The 21,996-nt window shown below is 41.1% G+C and overlaps 1 long non-coding RNA gene across 1 annotated transcript in view; it reads right to left on the reverse strand.

Moving 5' to 3' along the window:
* Positions 1–1,816: 1,816 nt before the first annotated feature.
* LOC148189535 (uncharacterized) overlaps positions 1,817–21,996 on the reverse strand; it is a 49,797-nt gene continuing 29,617 nt past the window's right edge. Inside the window, exon 3 of the long non-coding RNA XR_015776523.1 lies at positions 1,817–1,972. This is a non-coding gene — a long non-coding RNA (uncharacterized LOC148189535). The remainder of the gene's footprint in view (positions 1,973–21,996) is intronic.

The raw sequence follows: 21,996 nt of genomic DNA on the forward strand, positions 1-21,996 counted from the left end.
CAAAAAAAGCATCAAGATTTATAGTGTTTCACTTTAGTTTTGGAAAAAAAAAGAATCATAAGCCTACTGTTAGAATTTGGCCGTATTTTTACAGCAATGACAGAGATGAAGCGGATGTTTTAAATTATTTCAAATCTAGCAAAAGTTGGGTTTACGGCAAAAACAAAGAATTATTTCTACTCTTTCCCAGTTCTTTAAAAATGCAAGCGGCTACACAAAATTCCAAGCGGTCTCCCTTTAAGAAAATGTTGGTGCTAGCAATCATGGCAGGACAGAGTGGTTGACCCGCCTGGCTCTTTATCTGCTGTTCTGGCAGTCCTAATGTTGCTGTCGTGACCAGGGGTCATTGGCACTTCCAATGCTCTTCAGACACAATCTGTTTTCTTTACTTCTTGGCACAAAGGAAACGATTAAGAAAACAATTCAATAGAGAGCGGGAACACACACACACATCTACATTGCAAATGGAGGCACTGGGATGTTTGCTATTCAGAAGGCATCGGTTAGGATAGGCCCTCTTTGTAAGAGTGCTTATACAAGAGGTCCACTTCTGAATACAATAGTCAACCATAATGCTGTTGAGGGGATTAGGCTGATTTTGTGGCTGTAGTGCATAACATTAGAAACTCATTTAAATTCAGTGGATTCAATGAGGAACTCAGTTCTACAAGTTCTATAAACAATACTTCATTTGCTGAGAAAAGCTATATTTTGAGATATATTTAAACAACTAAAATACATTTCAAGTAAAGAAATTGAGCAGTCACTGATTCCTAACCAGCAGCACCTGCTGCATTATTGCTTATTGTGACTTCAAACGTATAAATATGGATATTTTTATGTTCATATCTAGAATTCAAATTGTATTCGGTGTAGGTTTCTTCTTCACAATTAAGTATTTTTAAGCAACAGCTGCAAGTACACTCAACATTCAGAAATATTTGCTATGAAGACATAAGAGTCTAAATCTCAGAGGGCCTCCAGTAGCCTGAACAGATGGCAACAACATCTCCACTCATAACCGCCTTGCTGATCTTTTCCCATGCAGCTTGCCACGAGTCATATGTCCATTCATAAAGTTGTTATCAATGACTATTTCAGCGTGTCAACCACGTTTGGCAACACACAAAGCCGGGAGCACAATGGCCCGGCTCTTATCGGGAGCAAAGGATTAAAGCTTCTTGCAAGAGCGTGACGAAAGTGCTGACCTGTCTGAGCGGCTTACACAGAAGAGTTGGTAAAGTCAAGACACCTGCTGCTAAAGTAGATGGCTGGACTATGATGATGATGAACATGATGATGATTAAAAAAAAAGAGCAAAAAGAAAAGAGAGATGAGGTGTGGTTGCAATGAAAGTGAAAAGGGAGGAGGTTATGATCATTGCAGAGATAGAGTTGTCCATTCATCTTTTTCCCATAGACAATGTTACATGACTGACAGCTGGAGCATTTCTATGACTTGATGGATATAAAAACGCTTCTGGTTGATTCATAAGTGTAAAGGATGATTTCTAACTGCGTTAGAAAATATCTGGTTCTTTGAAAACAGGTTCAATCCTGTGTACATTAAATGTATATATATTTGTGTGCCTTCTGAAGTGCATTTCAGCTAAAAACATCCAGCCACCAAGCTTAAAATTATATTCAGTGCACTGCTGATTGTGATAGCTTTTGTGAAGTGTTATAAAACTGATAATTTTATGAATGAATTTTCTCACCATGCACCATACCCTCCATATGATATCCTATAAAAATCCTCACACAACAGTTGCTAACCACACTAAAGGAAAAGAAATATGGTGAGGACATACCTTAAAATGACTCGAAGTTCACTGAAAATCCACACAGTTTCTAACACCGGTCTCCTGGAGGAAAGTTCTGTGTTTTTGTGACCCATCCACCATCCCAGCCTGCTTCATGAGGAGCGCTTCCTTCTTTACTCCCACCAGCACACTGGTCACTTGATTGCAGCCCTGTAAAACACATGGGGTTTAATATTACAAGGGATATATACGATTTTTTCCTGCATTACTTTTTATAGAAAAAGTTCTCGTCAGTTCATAAGCTAGCTAGCATACTTTCTATGCATTAGCTAGCAAACACCATTATAATCTGAGCATATTCCATCTACTAGCTTTGCGTAAATTTAGGATCTGTTAATGTTCCTATCAGCTATTGATGGGAAACATGAAACATGACACCAATAAAAACATTTCACTTCAGTCTGGACATGCACAACAAGATAATTGTCAATTTGTTATTTTGTTCTGGAATTGTGATTGTGGAAACAAAGAATATTTTGCCAAAAAGCGTCAAAATTGCATAGAGTGGCATATGTCAAATACTAATCAATTAACTATCACCAATGTCAGCTTTCGTAGCTAAGTTACCTGCACAATTAGTCACACAGTTACCCAGTGAACAACAATGGTGCTCACGGGCGTATTAATAAACGTATATGACTTTAATATTTTTCATTTAGCCCAAGTGAAGTCTGAGTAAAGCTTCAGCCATTTATGTTGCACTGCATGTGTCATTCATTTAGACAGTAGTAGTTTTTTATTATTGCCTATTTATCTATTATACTGTCATGCTGAACTTGCTTTTGATTTTTTTTTGAAGCACTTTAATGAAATAAGAAAATTAGCTGGAAAATTGGGGAGGTGGGGGGGGCGATTTGGTTATCCCCCGTCCCAATGGCTATGCCCTTGATTTACTCCAATTTTGCAGCTCCATGATGAAAATATTAGAACATAAGGGGAGTCAAAAGCATACCGCATGTGTTCATTAAAGCCTCACAAAACATAGTATAGGCAAGAAGAATAGAAAACAAGAAAATTTGCACAATTTTACATAAACGGTGGGCATCCGCGCAGCACAAGCATGCATTCCAAAACACCCATACGTTTTGCAGATTTTTCCAATCTGCAAGACATCAGCAGGTTAAGATTATTATCGCACAGGCAAGAGGTGGCACCATGATTCTTATTACAGGTATGAATTACAATATTTATACTGCGTGCTTTATTTGTGGCTGGCAGACGGATGGCAGCGGTGCGTTTTAATCCATTACACCGCGGTGGGGTGTCAAATTAGGCCGCTTCATTAATACACTATCCACAACCGATAAAGAGGGAAAGAGGAGAGAATGAAAGTGGAGGAAAAAAGGGGAGAAGGAGGAGGAGGGGGCAACTGTACATCAGGGAGAGATTATTATTATTCCCTCTCTCTCCGAGATGAGAGCAAATTATAAGAACATACACCTTCGTCATCTGTTTGGATAAGTGGGGGGCCGGCGCCTGATGGATGACTGTGTTTACAAATGAGGGTGACAATGTTAAGCAGAGGAGCAGTACATACATTTCCCACCAATAAGGTACTGACTGGTCACACACACACACAAGCACACACACATACAGGAGACAGACTGATGATAAGAGTCCCTTGGCTACCGGATTAGGCAATCTTCCCAACCGCCAGCAGATTGATAGAGTCACTGCTCACAGACGCAATTGCAACGGGGAGGAATAAAGTTTGGCCTGCTGGTATCATCTGTGCTTACTGCCAGCTTGGTATGAATCTCTGAGGAAGGATGACCTGCGAGTAACACAAGGCACAGGACATTTACCTCTGTTTCCTTTCTATCCATGCAGTGGTGATGGGCCACCATAGTCACATTCCTGTCACGTCTGCCAGACAAAAAGCAATGTTATTTTTATTCTTTATTTATTTTTCCAAATAATACAAAGATACGGCAATATTCCATTCTGATTCTCAACAGTGCTCTTGTATTGTGTATTGCTCTTTTAGAGCCGAAACAAATGGTCTTGTGACCAGTTTATCAACAGCAACATCAGTCGAAATGAAAAGCAAGATTGTATTTTTTATAACCGAGTAATCGATTATGTTATTTTTTGTGGCCATAATGCTTTAAAAATTCAAAAAAATAAAAATTTTAAAATACAGCCTCTCAAATGAACTAATTTGCTGCTATCTTGGCCTTATGCGATAATAGTTTAATATCTGTGGGGTTTTGACTGTCGGTTGGACAAAAGTAATGTAGAGATGTTACCATCGGATCTGGAAAACTCTATGCAACATGTAATAATTCCCCTCACAATTAGAAAATACGGCATTATGTAAGTTAACGACTAATAATAATAATAAGAAGAATAATAATAATAAGAATAATAATAATAAGAATAATAATAGTGACATTTGACAATAATAGTGACAAAGGTGACATTTAGGACTGAGTGTGGCACTCCTCAATAAAATTAGTTTATCCCTATTATCTTAGCCTTAACCTTAACCAAACAAATTCCTAAAACATCTCCTGAATATCACTTTACTCACAAAGGCTTTGTTTCTCAGCATATAGGGATAATTTCCAAGTGCCACACTTGCTTTTAAATCTTTCAACCAAAGGCTAAAAGAGTGGCAAACCACATTCTTCCAACTCAAATTTTTCCAACAATTTTCTGATACGTTAAAGGCCATCATCGAGAAAATAATTAGCCGGTGACTCAATAATGGAAACGATCATCAGTTGCACACTTGTTATTTGTAATTTCAAATATCGAAAAATGATGAAGAATTGTTTGGTTCAAGCTATACTACAACAACAAAATGTTAAATGACACTGTGCACATCAGAGGGGGTAAATTATCACACAGTACAATAAGACCATAACATTTTACTTGTTGAGCATTTATTTTAGAAATAAACAAATTAAGAAAGATAAAAACTAATTTTCCCCTCCATGTCCCTTTAAATTTCCTTTTTGAGTTATTCAGCACTATCATGGGGGAATTACCTTGACTTAATGAAGAATAAATACACTGAGATAATTACCATATAATCACAGTTTCCTTTTATTAAATTTAATATTGTTTTAGTGTTTATTCATGCTGGTACTTCAACATTGTTGTTGCAACTGCTACAAGATTTACAATCATATCTGCTGTCTATCAATGTGAAAATAATAATAAATCATGAAACACGTTATTATCTAGTAACTTTTTTTCTTTCATATGGATGTTAATTTGTCACATTTTTTTAAGTGTAACGATTTGTTTGGAGCTACTTGTAAAAAGGCAACTTCTCAGTGTTTGCCGTGCCGCCGACACACGTTTTGACACGCTGGTGAACAAATAGAGCGGATAGTTTCATCAACAGCCAGACACTGGCTGAAATAAATGAATGGACCAAGTCAGTCAAGAGCAATCGCTGGCGGAGAGAGGTTAAATGTCTGCATTAGAATGTGTTGGCCCCCAAGCATGTTAAAGAGCCCTTCTTTCAGGATCCCCCATAATTCCACAGGCCCTCACATGTCATCTTTCTCCGTGTGTCACAGGAAATAGACTGATGAATCACTTCCTGATGTCACTGCGGTGGACTGGTGACAATCAGCGAAATGATAGTGTCTGCCTGCCTACACATATCTGTAATTGATAGCCCAAACCCCAAACACTCGCCTCTCTCCACTAGCTATGATGGAACATTGGATTGAAATCACTCCGGATGAGGTGGGGTCTGGGCCATTTGTTATTTACTTCCCGCTCGCTTCACAACAGCACCCCCCTCCTCTCCCCAAACCTCCTTACCAACACCACCCTCCCTCCAACCCCCACCCCCACTCGCCCCTGCCGCCAGAATTTTCGCCACAAGAACACATTATGGTAATCAGACAGTATGTGTGTATAGGAATCAATCAACGGAAAAGCCCATCGCAAGAGTTATGACACGGTGAAGTCTGTTTGTAACTTTTGATTAATGGGGAGATCTCCCCTGTTTTCCTCGATGGATGGGGGACGGGACGACCTGCGAGACCAGGAGGTTCAACATGGATGGAGTTGATGTAGAAAGGCTTGCGTTTTTGGGGGGCTTCCAATATGGCAATCCGGTGTTTAACCTTTTTCTGGTGATGGATGCCGTCTCAGATACCTCTCATGAGCGTTACCGCCACCTTGGCACTGCCTCTCTCCCCTTCTCTCTCTCCCGTACCTGCCATCCCTGTGCCTGCCTGATTTATAAAGTTGTTATGGCAATTCACTCTGATGTTATTTCCTGCCACATAAATACATATATCTCAGGCAGCTATTATAAGGCCTGTAATGGAGGAGCATCAGGGCTGCTCTGGGGATCCTTTTAGGATATTTGGCAGCATGTTATTGGTTGCGCTGAGAGAGAAACTTACATTAGCATTAATCCGCGAGGTGAAAGATAAAAGACTGCAGGGACTAGTTTTATTATCGTCAGACGGGCTCTTGTTTCAACTCTGCATTTTCCTTTTGTAAAAAAAAATGAAGTTTTAAAGCAAATTTTTATTCTTTGAGTATATTTTATTGACCCTTTCAGTGCTAGAGTTTCTTAGTAGAGCAGATTCTGATTCTGATTCTGATTCTGATTTACATCAGTGCAGGTCTGATTTTACGCACTGTTCGGCCTTTATTTCATAGTGGATAGAGGAGAGATGACAGGAAATTAGGAGAAAGAGATTTGGGTGAAATGCACACAAAGTCCATTTGGACCACCACTGTACTATAAAGATGGACGTTATGACAGCTCTGGAAGCAGGGTAAGAGTGTCTGGCACAACTTCACCTACAACCAAGGTGCATACAGAGGGGAAATATATCAAAAGAGGTCGAAGCTCTTGTAGAATTTAAGACAACTTTAATCCTGATGAAGGCTGCAAGCCGAAACATATTGATCTTGTAATATAGTTGTTCTAAATACACAACTGTTGCTGGAGCGTCAACCTCTTTCAACACAACGGCTCCCCAATAAACCCCGTCCCTCCATGTTAGTGAATATGACATAGTTTGAAACACTGCCAGTAAGGATGTAATGTAAGGAGCTGGAAAGTCCCTATGGGTAGGACAAGAGGGGTGGTGGAAGTGTGCAACAAACCCTAGACTTTCACCTTTGAGCCTTCTGTTTGTTGTTCCCGTATGAACGTTGAGCCAAACTATGATGTTTTTTCCAAACCTAAAATGTGCTTTTTCTGCACAAGGAAACTGACATAAATACAAGGTTATACCTATGTTGTAAGTTTTTTTATTTAAAAGAACGTATGCATCTTAAGAGCAGAAACTGTTCATTTCCTGTGAAAACGGGAGAGTACTTTGAAAAGACAATGCATTTTACGAGCATAAACTGACACGCCACATGTAGCACATAATATATATACGTGGACGGCAACTGACTAAGCAGCAATATATGATGAGTTGGGATGAGGATGAGAATATGTTGCCTTACACTAGAAACCAACAGGACACCCCATCAGCAATGCGTTTTTATACTTATGAACAAGAATAAAGTAATTTCATTACTTTTTCAATTATTCACCATATTTTTTATGAACAAACTGCTCCAAGCCGAAGGCCCATGGAGGCCCACAGCCTTTAAGCACCAAACAATTTCTCGTCCCAGGTTTACCATTCCATTGTGAGCAAACACAAACAAAACAATCATCCATCACCCTTTTGTAACTTCTACAGATATTTAGGTTTGCAAATCCAAGGGGCAAATTGTTTGTGGAATCTCCATTATGCCCTTTTCTAATGTTGTCATTAGCAATCAGCTCACTGGGAAAACAGGATGGCAGGAGGTGGAGGAAAATCATTTGAACCTTCGGCCTCGCCATGGATCCCCAGCCGCCGAGGGGGGTCAGGGGTGCCGGCCGGGGTGACAGCTCAGGTCAATACTCAGGAGCTGGTGGAGGATCGTGCAGCAGGGAGGAAGCCACAAGGGGGGGGGTGTTAGAGTGGGTCGCCCTCCCGGATCAGCCAGCTTTAAGGTGAAGTCTGCAGAAAGTTGAGGTGATGAGGTGTGTGTGTGTGTGTGTGTGTGTGTGTGTGTGTGTGTGTGTGTGTGTGTGTGTGTGTGTGTGTGTGTGTGTGCGTGTGTGTGCGTGTGTGAGCGTGGTGGAAATGAGGGGGGAGTGATAGTTGCTGACTGTGCCAGCTCAAGCCAGGAGTTCACACACACACGCGTACGAGCTAATGACAGGTGGAGTGGAGGTATTGAAAGGTGTGACGGCCTTGTCAGGGAGTGTCCCTCCCTGTCCTCTGCTGCCAACCTGCTCCCCCCTCTCCCGCCACTCAGAGGGCATGGCACACAACATAAGACTGACACCTGAGATATTGAGTTATCGATACAGTGTCTTCATGTGACAGCGTGTTTGTGACAGCGTGTGTGTGCGTCACCGCACGAATGAGAGAGTTATTGATACGCTGCCTCTGTATTGTACGCGCGTTTATGTGTGTCTATGACTTTTTTTGCGCGAGTTGTCACTATATGTGTGATGGAGTTATTGATATTGCACACTTGGACTCTGAGCACTCATCGATTCCAAGAAACACAACACCTGCATGCAAGTCAGGTAACACTTCAGAAACACGACGGATAGTTTCGCCAGCAAGTTTTCATCAAAGACATCCAAGGACTTCTAAGATGCATGTTCCCAAAACTACACAATCAGCCAATGTGTTCACATTACCAGCTGATTTTATATGTACACAATTGATGACATTTGGGTGATAACATTTGCGTGTGGGCGAAGAAAAATGCAGAAAAAAAAGGAGAAAAAAGGTGCCAGTAGGTAATAGAAAAATCCAGAGGAATGATGTCAGGTATGGATGTGAGATATACAGACATTTTTTTTGCCAGGCCTATTTCAGCCAGACAGAAGGGGGCTATTTGGAATGGAGAAAAGTAATAACCTCCATTTGTTCCCCCTTGTCCCTCGGCTTATGAAAAACGCCTTTACAACTTGCTTTGCCTTAACTGGGTTTTCTGGGAGATTTTGAAGTTTGGCAACTTGTCACTCGGATTGGAGCTGCTGGAAATATGATGTTCAGGTCATGGCTTTCTCTGCTAGTTCAATATGTTGCTGTGTGATTGAGGCAGGCTTGACGATGGGGATTTGGGCTATTAATAAAGCCCAGGGTGGTCTCCAGGCCAGCACATATTGCACTGCTCTTGAAAAAAACTTTTTTTTCTGTAAGTAAAGCAGAAAATAGCTTTTTATTTGGTCGAAAGATGAATATTTTTGATTAACATTCAGTAAAAAACTGGATATTTTTCGTGGTACAGGAGCAGCAGTATCCATGCTAGTGTTATTCCACATTCTGGTCTGGCGCTCCCCGAGCCCCCGGAGAGCTCGGTCAGCCGGCTGAGCTCCCCGCTCCCCCTGTCTCCATCACTATCAATTGTCTTTGAACAGCTCCGATCATCACCTCAATTATCCGTTGTCCTGCCCACCTGATGGGTTTTTTGCCAACTATAACTTCTCTGTGGATGGACAGGGAATAATGACAGCTGAGGCCTGTGCTCTGGTAGCAGGGTGGAATACAAAGAGGGCATATGGATGTAGATGTGGCTGTAAAATTCGCCACCGCACACACACATGGACACAAACACACTTACAAAAGACACACAGAAACATGAGAAAACACACGTACAGTGTTGTAGCCGCATAGACACTCACACAGAGATATCCACAGATGTTGATGCAAGCACACACACACAAACCCCTTTCCCACCTCCTCCTGTAGAAAAGCCATTTACTGACCGAGCGCCGAGGTGTCAAGCTCTAAAGTGAATCTAAGAACGTGCTTGATGTGTTCTCCCTCTCTCTTTCTGTCTCTCTCGCTCTCTCCGAGGCTGAGAGAAACTCATTTACCCTGCAAATCCAAATACACGAGCAGAGTGGGAAAATGTATTCATACCACAGGTGATCTTATTATGGGCGCGGTAAACTGAGCAATGAGAACATCATCCACTGCAAATGACACCTAAACACATATCGACAAAGAAAAAAAAAGTAATATCATCTGCATAATCAGAGAAAAGCAGTCGGATGGCATCATCTGGGAAATGGAATGAATCGAAAAGTTCAGTGCCAGAGCATCGTGCTATTTATGCGTGATAGTGATTCGATTTGAAGTCGGCGAGGATTCTCCATGTTGTTAGTGCATGGGAAATAAGCATGTCGCCGGTGCTTTAGTTATTAGCCAAGCAAAATACAGTGAAAAAATAATCTAGCGCTGCATACCGACAGAGTTAATGTGGAATCCTGCGAGACAACCACTGGAGCTGACACGTGGCACTACCTAATAAAGGATACAAAACATCAAATGCAATTTATTAAACAATTACATCGTATTTTTTTCAGACTGTCCACTGATGAGACTCAGCTATCCATCAGGTGGGACAACTAAAAACCAGTTGTTCTGTCTGATGGAGGACTAGTTTAACCTGAAATCTAGTAAACTGTAATATTTGCAGGGGTCTGTGGTCTTAATTAGGAGAGTACATAATGTGGATAATGTGGGATATAGGAAGCACGCAAACACACTGTTTTTAAAGTCACATGCATTGAAAAAAACATGCAAGAATTAAATCACTTCTGGGCAACATTCAAAAAATGTTTTGTGACAGATAGGGGGGTTATAATTTAAAAGGAGAATTTATTTTAAAAAAAAACAATGTGTTCGTACAACTAAAGAGCCTGTGCATTTCAGTGTACAGGGTGGACTTGTGGAATGGGTAGGGTGATGGGTTGAACCAAAGCACAAGCATAAATCAATTTAAAAACTACACAAAAAAGCCGCCAAAAATGTGGCAGGTATACGGATGAGGAAAGGGGGTTTTAGGGGTGTTAATCTTTATTTTGTAAGACTGGGAGATATTTGGATTGTAAATCATTTATTTAAGTTGGTGGTAAGTAAACTGAGGATGGTTGTTTGTACAGTAGTTGTAAATAAATTTGGGAATTTGTTGACATGATATATGAGTTAAAAGAAAAAAGTGAGAAAGGGTAGGGATATCTAAGTTTTACTTGTACTTACTCCATTTTGGACACGGTACTTTTGTTTGTTTATAATATGTTTTAATTTTTGGCGCGAAACAAACTCACTCACTCACTCAATCACACCTACCATGTCCTTATTTGTCCAGTAAAACCCTGTCTTTGCCTGTATTTTCTTATTTTCCTGTCACTTCACTGTTTTCAGGAAGGTTCTGGGCACAGCACGCAGCTGAGGTCCAGACTTTAGAAAAAGGCAGCGACAAGGTGCCAGACTGTAAACAACAAGTATCCAAGAGGAAGCTAGGAATATAGAAGACACAGCCAGCGCCAAAAACACACAAATAAAGCAAGGCGAAACGTCATGTAGACAAAACACAGTGAATCAGAGGTCAGCTTTCACTTCATAGGAAATACTGTTTCCAAACAAAAACCAACAATTCCTGCATAGAGTATACCTTTAATTTGGGCTTAAGAAAATTGTAATAACCATTTTCCACCGATTCCGACACGCTGAAAAAATGATTAACCGATTTTTAAAAAATATAACTGCTGCACAAATAAGCCATGTAAATTAGTTGCAGCCCTTCCTTTCCCACAATCATCTCCATCTCCAATAAGGTAATTCTAAAGCCATGACACTAGTCTCTGTATGTGTGTGGTTAATAATTGCCTTACACTGACAAAAGCTAAACATCGAGGTAGGTAAAATAAGAATCATAAACAGTTTTCTGATCTTGCATACTTGGAAAAAAAACAGTAAATACATTGTGTTTGTGGATTTATGTTGAAACCACATTGTTGGTGTGTCACCAAACAATGATTACAACTGAATAAAACACACAAAGAGCCAGAGATCAAACAAAAAAATGTTAAGTATTGAAAGTATCCAAAGGTTAAGATAGTCGTGCCCATTATGACAAGATGTTAAACAAAATAAAGAACAGGTCGCATCAGTATGGTCCGTAACAAGATGTACACATTAAATGCTGACTCAAAATGCTGTTATATTGTGGTGTTACTAAATATCTACAGAATATATACAATCATAGAATTAGTCTAACAATGGGGCATATTGCTGTTTTTAGAGAACAGTATAATAGCATTCTCCTATCCTACAGTAAAAATGGCTGCCATGCAGTGTTGAAATATGCAGAGAAATTCTCGTGTAATTCTGCGGAGGTTATAGTTGACTCGTGATGGGAAATTATTATTCTGCATTGTCTCAGGGCCATCCAGCCAGATAGCTGAGCCATTAGCATTTTCCTCTTTGTTCCCATCTATAAACATTTTTGTTGTCCTGAAGGGTCATCTCTGTATTCTTCCATCTCTCCCTTCCTTCGTAATGAATGAGTGTAATTACCAGGCCTGATTGGTTGGAAGGTCATTGGGAATCCTGTAATTTTTCACTTATGTTAAGCTTGTGTTTGTGATGAATGTATCCAACCTTTCTGCATCCCTCTTTAGATTACTCTAGGCATAGAAATGCATCCACAAATTAAGCTGTTCATTGAACACTGCTCCTGGCCGGCCATGAGTACGTTTATACAGATAAACAAATGGAAAGAGGTGGTGTGCTGTTTTTTAATGCCTGACCTACTGCAGTGGAGGGGACATGTTTTTGTCTCATTTTCTACTATTTCAGCTTCTCAACAATGTTTTACATGTTGCATACATCATGAGAAAAAATGTAAAAATTAAAAATGTAAAATGTAAAAATGTATCAGATCTTTTGTGTTCATTCAGATTTGGTGACAGGGTTATCTGTGTAAGTTATGGTATTTAATGGTATTTTTCCTGCCTAAGGAATAGCAATGGCTATTGAACTACTTTTAAATCCCATATTTAAATGTGGCACAATCAATATATTAAACTGATTTTAATATAAATATAAATTGTACAGAAACTTACACAAACCTAAAAACTTGATTCCTATAAACTGCAGACTGAAAATAATAATCAGACTACAGTTTCTGCAGCTTCTCTGAGTACTGCCATTTTTTTTGGGTGGGGGGGGGGTAAATAGTCAGCCTAAAAGACATAAATTGAAAGCATTAAAACACACCTATCCGTTTTATAGTTTGCATTCAGCCTGGCAACTTTAAACCTGATTTTCTCAACTCCATTGCTTCTGTGATGACTGCTCTCAGCCTTTCTAAGGCAGGCAGGCAGATTTCCAAAACACAGTTTCACTCTCCATCTTCCTCTCCGTCTTCTTTCAGTCTCTCATTAACACACCCTTCTTGGATCTTCACGTCTTTCTTGTTTTCCCTTCAAAACAGGAGAATGTTTTTCCCCAGACCTTAACCCACCACCTCTGTCTCTCTTAGTTCATTTTCCCGCTTTCTAAACTTTTCTTCCCCTCTCTTTGGACCTAGAATCTGGGTGTTTAGTGGAGGTTTCTCTTCTGTCAGTTGAATTAGTGGCCTGTCAGAGATGGTTCTGCTGCAGGGCGCTGGCAGCTGCCCCACTCACTCCACAGCCTATCAGCCTCACACTCAGCTGTCCATGAAGGAGGGATGGAAGGACGGAGGGATCATTGGACAAAGTGGGAGTGAGAGAGATCAGGCTTCAGAGGGCCAAGAAATGGAGGGATGTGGTCATAGAGAGGAAAAAGGGATGGCTTCTTGATGGGAAGAGGGAGTGGAGAGATTTGGTTGAAGAATGGAGGGATGGAGTAGAGGTGTGTATCCGTTTAGGGCCCCTGTGGCCAAAAGCCAGGCAGTGAGGATGGCTGCAGAGGATGTAGTCTCCTTGTCTTCCTCCCTCCTTGTTTCTTTCTCTCCTCCTGTTTCTCTTACAATTGCCTTCCTGGTGGACTCCAGGGCTTCTTTCTCTCTCTCTTTCCCTTCTCTCTCTTTTCACTCTCTTGTTTCTCCCACAATCAGCCAGCTGACAGGCGGACTGGGGCCATGATGGACGATGCCCTCTCAGAGTCCGACAACATTTTCTCTCAGTCCCCGAAGCAAGATCGGGCAGCATCAGAGGTAGGCCGGTGCTGGCCTCTTTCAGTGTTTGTGAGGTCCAATTGCTGTGTTCAGTCACCCCTCTCACGACCCCCATATCAGCTGCGCTGGGCTTGTGCAAACTGGAGCTGACCACACGGCCCTGCCTTCTCAAAATCTGCACAGTGGCCATGCCACAACATTTAACCACATTTCAACTCAGTGACTTTTCTCTCTTTCTCTTTGTCACAAGGAGCAAAACAGAAATATGAGATCATAAACAGAAGAAAAACTTACAAACAAGGACGCCCAAGACTTGTCAGAAAAACTTATAAACATGCATTCATAATTATATTATGTTTTTAAATGATTACAATTATATATATTATAAATATATATATTTTTTTAAATAGGCACGCTTGTATTTTTGTATAAACCTCTTTAAAATTAAGTAAATTCCTAGATAAACATGAACGTCACCAACTCAATTAGGTTTTAAATTCTTAAATTACCACCATCTTACAATTAAATGGTGAATTCATTTAAACATGTCCATAACTGATATGATACATTTTCTTAAATTAGAAAATAACAACTTAATGTTTGTAAAATGAAAATATATTTTTGCTACATGGTCTCCTGCAGCATGAAACAGAAAAACAGCCACAACTTAATTCAATCTCATTAATTTGATAATGCTTAATCAATGAGCCTCGCTGTGTTAAAAGGTCTAGTTCAAACATTGATTACTGTCTTTCAGTTCTTCCTCAACAATAAGCTGGGGGAGGCAACTTATCATTATTGGCCTTAAGATGCTTTAATCTGCGCTTCCTTGGGAGTCTTTGTGGTGTAAAAATTGAGGTGTGGTCTTGTTATTGCTGAAATGCCGAGTTTTCCTCCTCCACACATACACACACAGTGTTGGTACACCCCCGGCCACCCCCCCACCACCTCCTCAGACTCCTGGCCCCCGCCATCCCCAGCCTTAATCCAATTTGTTCAGTCCCCCTGTCTTCTGCTGGCACAAAATTAAAGGCCTGCTCCCACAAAAACACCTCACATTTCCAAGGTATTGGCTGCCCTGCAAGACTAGAAACTTCATTTATTCTGGCTAACTTCTCAATTATCTTCCCAGTAGTGGAGACGTGTAAAAAGTACAAAAATCAATAGGATTCCATTCCCCTTGTATTGGAAAGGGGAAAATTAATGAGATAGGACACTCTCTTAATCAGAAATAAATGTTTTAATTCAGATAATGACATAGTTTTCCCTTGCAGAAGGATGACAAATGCCGAGGTGCTGCGAGACCCACAGAGAAGCCGTTTCAATTTTATTGTAAATATAAAAGGTATTGATCTGCGAGATGTACAAACCCTATTGCTTACAAAAGCCATTCAGGGGGACTGGGAAAACTATTAAGCGGCGGGTCAGAAATCAATAAACAACACTAAGAGGTGGCTGTGCCTGCCCTCTCTGGCAGATCTCTGGAAAGCCAAATGGCAGAGTTAGTGACAGGCAGCTCGGTGGCGGAGCAATGTTAAGGATGATAGGGTCAGCTGGTTAATGTGGCGAGGGCCCTGACAGGTCGGCAGCCCACCTCAGAGCTGGAGGCCTGACAAGCTGCCATTTAAACAGACACTGACTCATCAGCCTGTCGCTACAGTTAGTGTTTCACTGTGGTGGGCCCTCCGCTGACAGCAGCCATCCCGCTCTTTCTCCCTGTCTTTCTCCTTTGCTTGCTTTCTCTTTATTCATCTTCATCGCTTTTTTTTCTCGTTCTTTCAGTCCTTAGTTGTTCCTCTCCACCCAGGTTGGTTTGCATCTATTTAAGATCTGGCGGCCAGCAGTAGTTACATATGCATGTCTGATGTCGGAATAAACAATTGAGGGAGAGCAAGCTGTTTGGATTTGGATTGCTCTGGCTTGAATGCATAAGTTTGGTGCATTGACAGTTGACAGTGTTGTTCTGCTTGAACACACACACACATTAAATCACAAGTTCAAATTTGACTCGGAGCATCTGTCATGTTTTTACCAGCAATCTTGTTCCTCCCTTTCTCATATTTCTTGTTTTTTCTCTCCGCGACTGAATATAACAAAAATGACAAAAACAAAACAAAGACCACTGTGACAGGACACAGACAGCTATTCTTGGAAGGTTTTTTTTGTGTTCTTTATGAATATTTCCGTGCTTCAGTATTAAGTAGTTGATGTTTTAAACATAACGTGGTTGTTGTGCATCAAGACTATGACAGAAAGATTGGGATGTTTTCTAGAGTTTAGAGTGAATTGTGTTTTGAAAAAGTCAAAACCTGTGACAAATGTGTTTATGTACATATATTTGATAAATCAAACTGAATCTAGAGGATGGATTCTGGAAGACCAATATGTATGAGTTATGTCAGTGCCCTGTCAGAGAGAGGTTATGGTTGGCCTGAGGGATGGATTGATGTTGATTTAAGAGCAGGAAAAGGAAAAAGTTAGGTTGTCTAAGCAGTAATTATGGGGGGAAAGCAGGCGAGTGACCAGCCAGCCAGGTCAGATGACTTAACCTCAGATCTATGCACTCCATTGGACTGTCGCAGGGTCAGGGCCGTCTGACTACTCTCACATCCCGGGCCTTCATGAGCCAGGCAACAGCACACTGTCTCTGAGTACATGTGAACCAGAGGAGACACAGAGTGGGGACACAGGGGACACGTACCCCTCAATATTTAGTGTGCATTTGTCCCCCACGATAAAAACATTAAAGTAGCATAGCGCTTTATTTTGACAGGATTAAAGACATCAACATCATAAATGGATGCAGAAAAGGTAGAAATTAGTGCATAAAAATTCACCAGAATGCAGGAAATAAAGCATTTGCTCTATAATTTTCTGTCAGAGGATCCCATAACCCATATTTCATATGTGTCCCTCCCTCACTAATGTTAAAAGGCTTTGTCCTTGCCACAGCGGCCGCAGGTTCGATTTCACTCTCAGCCCTTTGCTGTATGTCATCCCCCTCTTGCCCTCTCTCTCCCCCTTTCACACTTAATCTGTCCAATCTAATAAAGGCAAAAAGCCCAAAAATAATCTTAAAAAACCCTACACCCTTGGCATGAACCATTGTGTTAAATCAATAGCCCTTATTTACAGAGACCGCGATACAGGGTCAGTTACACAGGACCATATGACAGCGGCATCATGCTGTCCCAGTGTGTGATTTTAATATTTTAGACAGCATGCCAGCATCGTGGAATCAAAAGAGGTGTCACAGGCGTGATATGCAATATACCTCTAGTGTGACATATAACCTACATTTCAGTAGCACTATATAAACAATAACAATGTAATAAGATGGCAATAAAAATATTTTGCCCTTTCTGTTATATGCCGGCTGATCTCCTCCTCTGATCGGATCATATTGTTTTCCCAATTTGCAGACATTTCTGGCAGCTGTTCTTCTTCTAGCTGCTAAATTCCCATGGTGGGAAAACAAGCAAAACATGCCATCAAAATGTCACCCTCGTGCCGCCCATGATCTTTGTCCTGCTGGCTGTCCCTGGTTATACAAACACCATCTCTGTACTATTTCTACCTCCTTATGGTGGCTGAAAGGCAAGACAATTCTGCCCCCCCAAACAGCAATCATACCTTTTATACAGGACAGTGAGGCGACATAACGCCGCAAAATTCCCGCCTTGAAGAGGCAGTGTAAAAAGGTCTAGTCATACATTATGACATTATCTGTGTTTTAGACAAACAACAGGAGAATGACAGGACAGCTGAGACACAGCGATTATCAGTAGTGTTTGAATCCAAAAACGCCTCAGGAACATGCAATGCACTTTCAGCTGTTGAGCCACTGGGACGCTGCAGCAAAGCTACCTTAACAAACATTGTAAATTGATAAATCATTGAAAGACGCAGAGGGACTGTATCTGCTGGGAGATGCTAAGCAGGCTTAGAGGGGATCAGTCTGTGAGTATTGCCATCTTCAGCAGGGGCGTCCGCTACATCCGCCAGACAGATAAATAAATCGAGGCGTATGCGTCTGTATACAAATGAGTGAGCCTGTAAAGGAAAGAACAGAGAGCCCGACCGGGAGTCCTGATGGGAAGGGGGAAAGAGGTATAGAAGGGGATGTCAGAGAAAATCCCACGCCATCTCCCCCTGCGTTGGGACGGCGATGATGAGATTTAGGAAGGGTCAACGGCACCTATCAGTAGGTGAAGTGTTTAGTGGGAGTGTTTCTCCACCCCCCTCCTCCAGGAGTGTCATCCCGTGTCACTCTCATCTCCCCAGCCTGATGATGAGGGGGCTGGGGGGCCCAAGGTGCCGGCTCCCTCCTCAGGTGTGGGTCATTTGACCCTGCTGTGTAATTCCTGCCTAATGCCCCCTCGTACGAACAAAGCCTGCATCCGTGGCACACTCAGACCCCACTTGACCTCCGCAACCCAACACAATGCAATTGGCCGTGTCATTATATCAGGCCCGCTCTGTCCCATCTCTCCCTACATGCAACGCGGGACTGTATAAATTGATTTCCAGCTGCTGGTAAAGCACCTTTGCATCTCTGCCACCGGCGTGGGGAAAATGAGAAAAAAAATGACAAGGCAGGAAAGGTCATCTGATATCTTAGATGATATCCAGGGAAAAATGGGTCTAAACAGTCAGGGAAAAAATATTTATCTACAGCTCCATCTGAATTTCCATTTAACACCAGCAGCTGCATCTCTGTCTGAAGCAAAAGGGTGTTTATCTTCAGCAGCTTTAGCAGACTGGTAATACAAACCAATGCAAATAAATCTGCGACAAATTTGGAATAAATCTGACTCAACTTCGTCTGTACATTTTTGTATGTTTTGGCATATAAATTACTGAATTAAATTATGAAAAACAATTATTTCAAAAATAGATATGAAACAAAAACAAATAATATGCTGCACAATATATACAAGAATAAATAATCTTTAGACCTCCATCTCTGCATGTTACCTACTTTATTGGAACTACTTACATCTCTCGTGGGTACAAACTTTTAACACTACGGTGCTTGCTTTTCCTTTTGTTTTATAGCAGAACAAACTCCTCATTTTTCATAGCTCTGATGTATATGGTGACCGTGACTAGTCCATAACTCAGGCTAAAGAACACAGGCACTTTCCCCACTTTGTTGTCTCACCAAAGAGAAGACCTTGCACGGCATGGCACAGCGCAGCATGCGGCTAGGGGGAGAGACAATTTATGATCTGGTGACACCAGCAGAGGGGGTGATTTATAGTTTAATTTGCTGTGGTAATGGACAGAGGATAATAACATGTAAAATATTAATCAATGTGTAGCAACAGCAGACATCATTTGCTAAGCTTGTTATCCGCTGCTCTGCCCCTGACAGTGAACAATTAAACTGACAAGAGGAAAACAAGGCATCGAGGAAGGCTTACATGGGCCAAGCCTATAGGGCAGAGAGGCAGGGTTCAAAGTCTGGGTCGGGACCTAAACGCGGGACATGGGATTAATGTATGTTGGTTGGATTAGAGGTTAAGGTTGACATTGTTCGGCCTGTGCTTCTCCAGAGGCCTTGTGTAAAATTAACAGAATGAATAAATAAATTCTAAATGAATACATAAATGTTTTATGGAGAATAAAACCTGCTTCCTTGTGAAAAATAACAACAAAAGTGGTACTTTGGACCAAAACTTAAAATAAATAAATAAATAATGTGTGTGCAAAGCATGAATTTAGGGGAATTTAAATGGGAAATGTTATCTTTAACAGGAACAAGATATTTGTAGATGTTGAATGAAAATAAAATGAATACAATAAAATAGTAAATATGCAATGCAAAAATGCTACCTATCCCTATGTTTGTCACCCATGTAAAACACAGTTTTCTTCTGAAGCAAGAGACAAAACAAATTGCCTGAAGGACCGCTAAGGGATCACGCAGGCTATCTGAAATCATGTCCACCCGGTTGACCTTTTGTTTTCCGTGCCATAGACACACACAGCTGACAAATGAGCTCTTGGAGCCGCAGAGCTGCGGTGCAGCAGTGTATTTTGAGTGATGTCTACATAATTAACGTGCAGTGGTTTAGCCCCAGTGATGAAGTGTGTGTATGATTAGGGCTGTTACGGGGATTCATCTAACCTTGTTGGAGCAGCGGTGAGATAGTAATATCCCCTCTCTGCTATGGTCGGATGGGGCTGGATGATGGATTATAATTTTGCTTTATGCTGCAACATTAGAAGGAGCACTGGCTGGCGAAAACACACACAAATATTTTTATGCATAAAATGTAGGAAATAATAAGTGTAACGTATAAATTTGTACCTTTTTTTGGGGTTGATGATAAATGCAGAAAAAGTGGTATTGTTGATAAGATAATGAATAATTAATTTTTTTCAAATTACGTATTTCAAATGAATAGCTAATCAGCAAAATATCAATACTATGTTTACTGGTAGGCAAAAGGTTGTTAATACAACACAAATATTTAATGCACAGCCATCTAATTTGTTTATTCGTTAAGTTTTTGGTGTGTATTTTGTGGGCAAAAAGACAAGAGAAAAATAAACAGGTAAAATGTGTGTTTTTTCCCCTTCTTATTATTTATTCATTTGTGAAATTAAGATTTGGTTTATATTAATTCTCCATTTAGAAGTAGACGTGTCAGCTACAGCACATTCACTTTAAGGACTGCGGATTCACATTATATCTAAGACAGCATAGAAGATTACACATCTTTCTCTTTTATTCTCTTTCCCCATCCTCCTCTGTGTACCACAATTTCACCTTGCTTTTTTTTTTTTTTTTTTAGGTGTTTCTGCCCCCCCATGCCTATGTGAAGGTGGATGGGGGTGGTGGTAGCAGACAGTCTTTGGTGTTAGATGTATGTAAGGTCATAACAGGAGACAAGCCCTGGACCACAGGAGAGACTTAACAAGAAACCCCTCTAAAAAATTCAATTACAGCCTCAAAGAAATTAATAAATCCCCTTTTTCTGTTGCTAGGAACAAAAATTTGTCAACCTGTCCATTTTTCCCGCATCTCCCCCTGACCCTGGTCAATTACATTGCTTGTAAATAGTTTTTATACATGTTCAAATAATTGCTCATCCTAATGTGCAGTGATCTGTATTCGTCATGCTCCGTGGCACCGAGCCCATCACTCGACTCCGCCACCCGGAGCCATTTTGCTGCCGTGGCTGTAAGTGAAATTGAAATTGAAGTTATAATTGATATCGGGGCCCATCACCATAATGGGTTCATCATAGCGCCATCTAAAATATTAATTTTCTAATTATGGATAAATGATCAGACAAGCTGAGCCGGCGCTGGCTGCGGAGCCCCTGGGAGCTGGAGCGATGCGGATGGGAGGACAGGGCCTTGTAAAGCCCACAAATCTTCTCTAATCCTCTCCCGCACAGCGCCCCGGCTCCATTCCCCCCATAATGGATAAATAATAGTTAAGAATCAGGCTGTTAAGCTCAATTTTCTCTCTTGCGCTCTCTCTTTCTTCCTCTCCCTTTTTATGTTTGTATGGGCTGCCAGTGCATTGTTGAGTGCATTGAGTGATCCTTTTCTTCCACATTTGCTCTCCCTGCCTTCTGTCTTTGCCTCCATCCTTTAACCAAATTCTAGCACACACAGGGCTGCTGTGTCAGAGGGGGGCCCTGCAACACAATTTAATTGCAATCACTTACCAAACCAATGAGGCTACTTAACAATACATCTATTTGCACAGTGCAAACCCGTGATTGTCCTGCAAGCACACACATACACACACACAGACTTTCAAAGATATTTAACACAATAATTATATGCATTTCAATAGAAAATTCCACAATTATTTTCAAAACTCAATTTAATCATATACCCACAAAATCCCCATATTTATTCACAAATGCCGACTGGGTCATTAAAATTAACCTTTTCACTTGGCAGGTAGGAGGCAAGGGAAATGTCCTTTTTATGTGGTTATTTAGGAAGGACGGCACACACACATCCAGGAATTAAACATGCTTTGGCAGAACGTAAATTTCCGTTTTATGTGGCAATACTTTCTGCTAATTGTTTCCCTGCACCCTGATCCCATAATTAGGCCTTTACTGATTACCTAATTACCCAGCAGCAGAAGGGCAGGTTGACGGCAACATTTCAGCCATCGTTCAAAGGCTCATTATCCCTCTGAAAGTCACTCTCTCTATCTCTGCACCCACCACCCCACCCCTCTCTGCCTCCTCTCCTCT

Source organism: Plectropomus leopardus, chromosome 5 (genome assembly GCF_026936395.1).
Source record: "Plectropomus leopardus strain MGB_pleo_1.0 chromosome 5, ASM2693639v1, whole genome shotgun sequence".
Taxonomy (NCBI): domain Eukaryota; kingdom Metazoa; phylum Chordata; class Actinopteri; order Perciformes; family Serranidae; genus Plectropomus; species Plectropomus leopardus.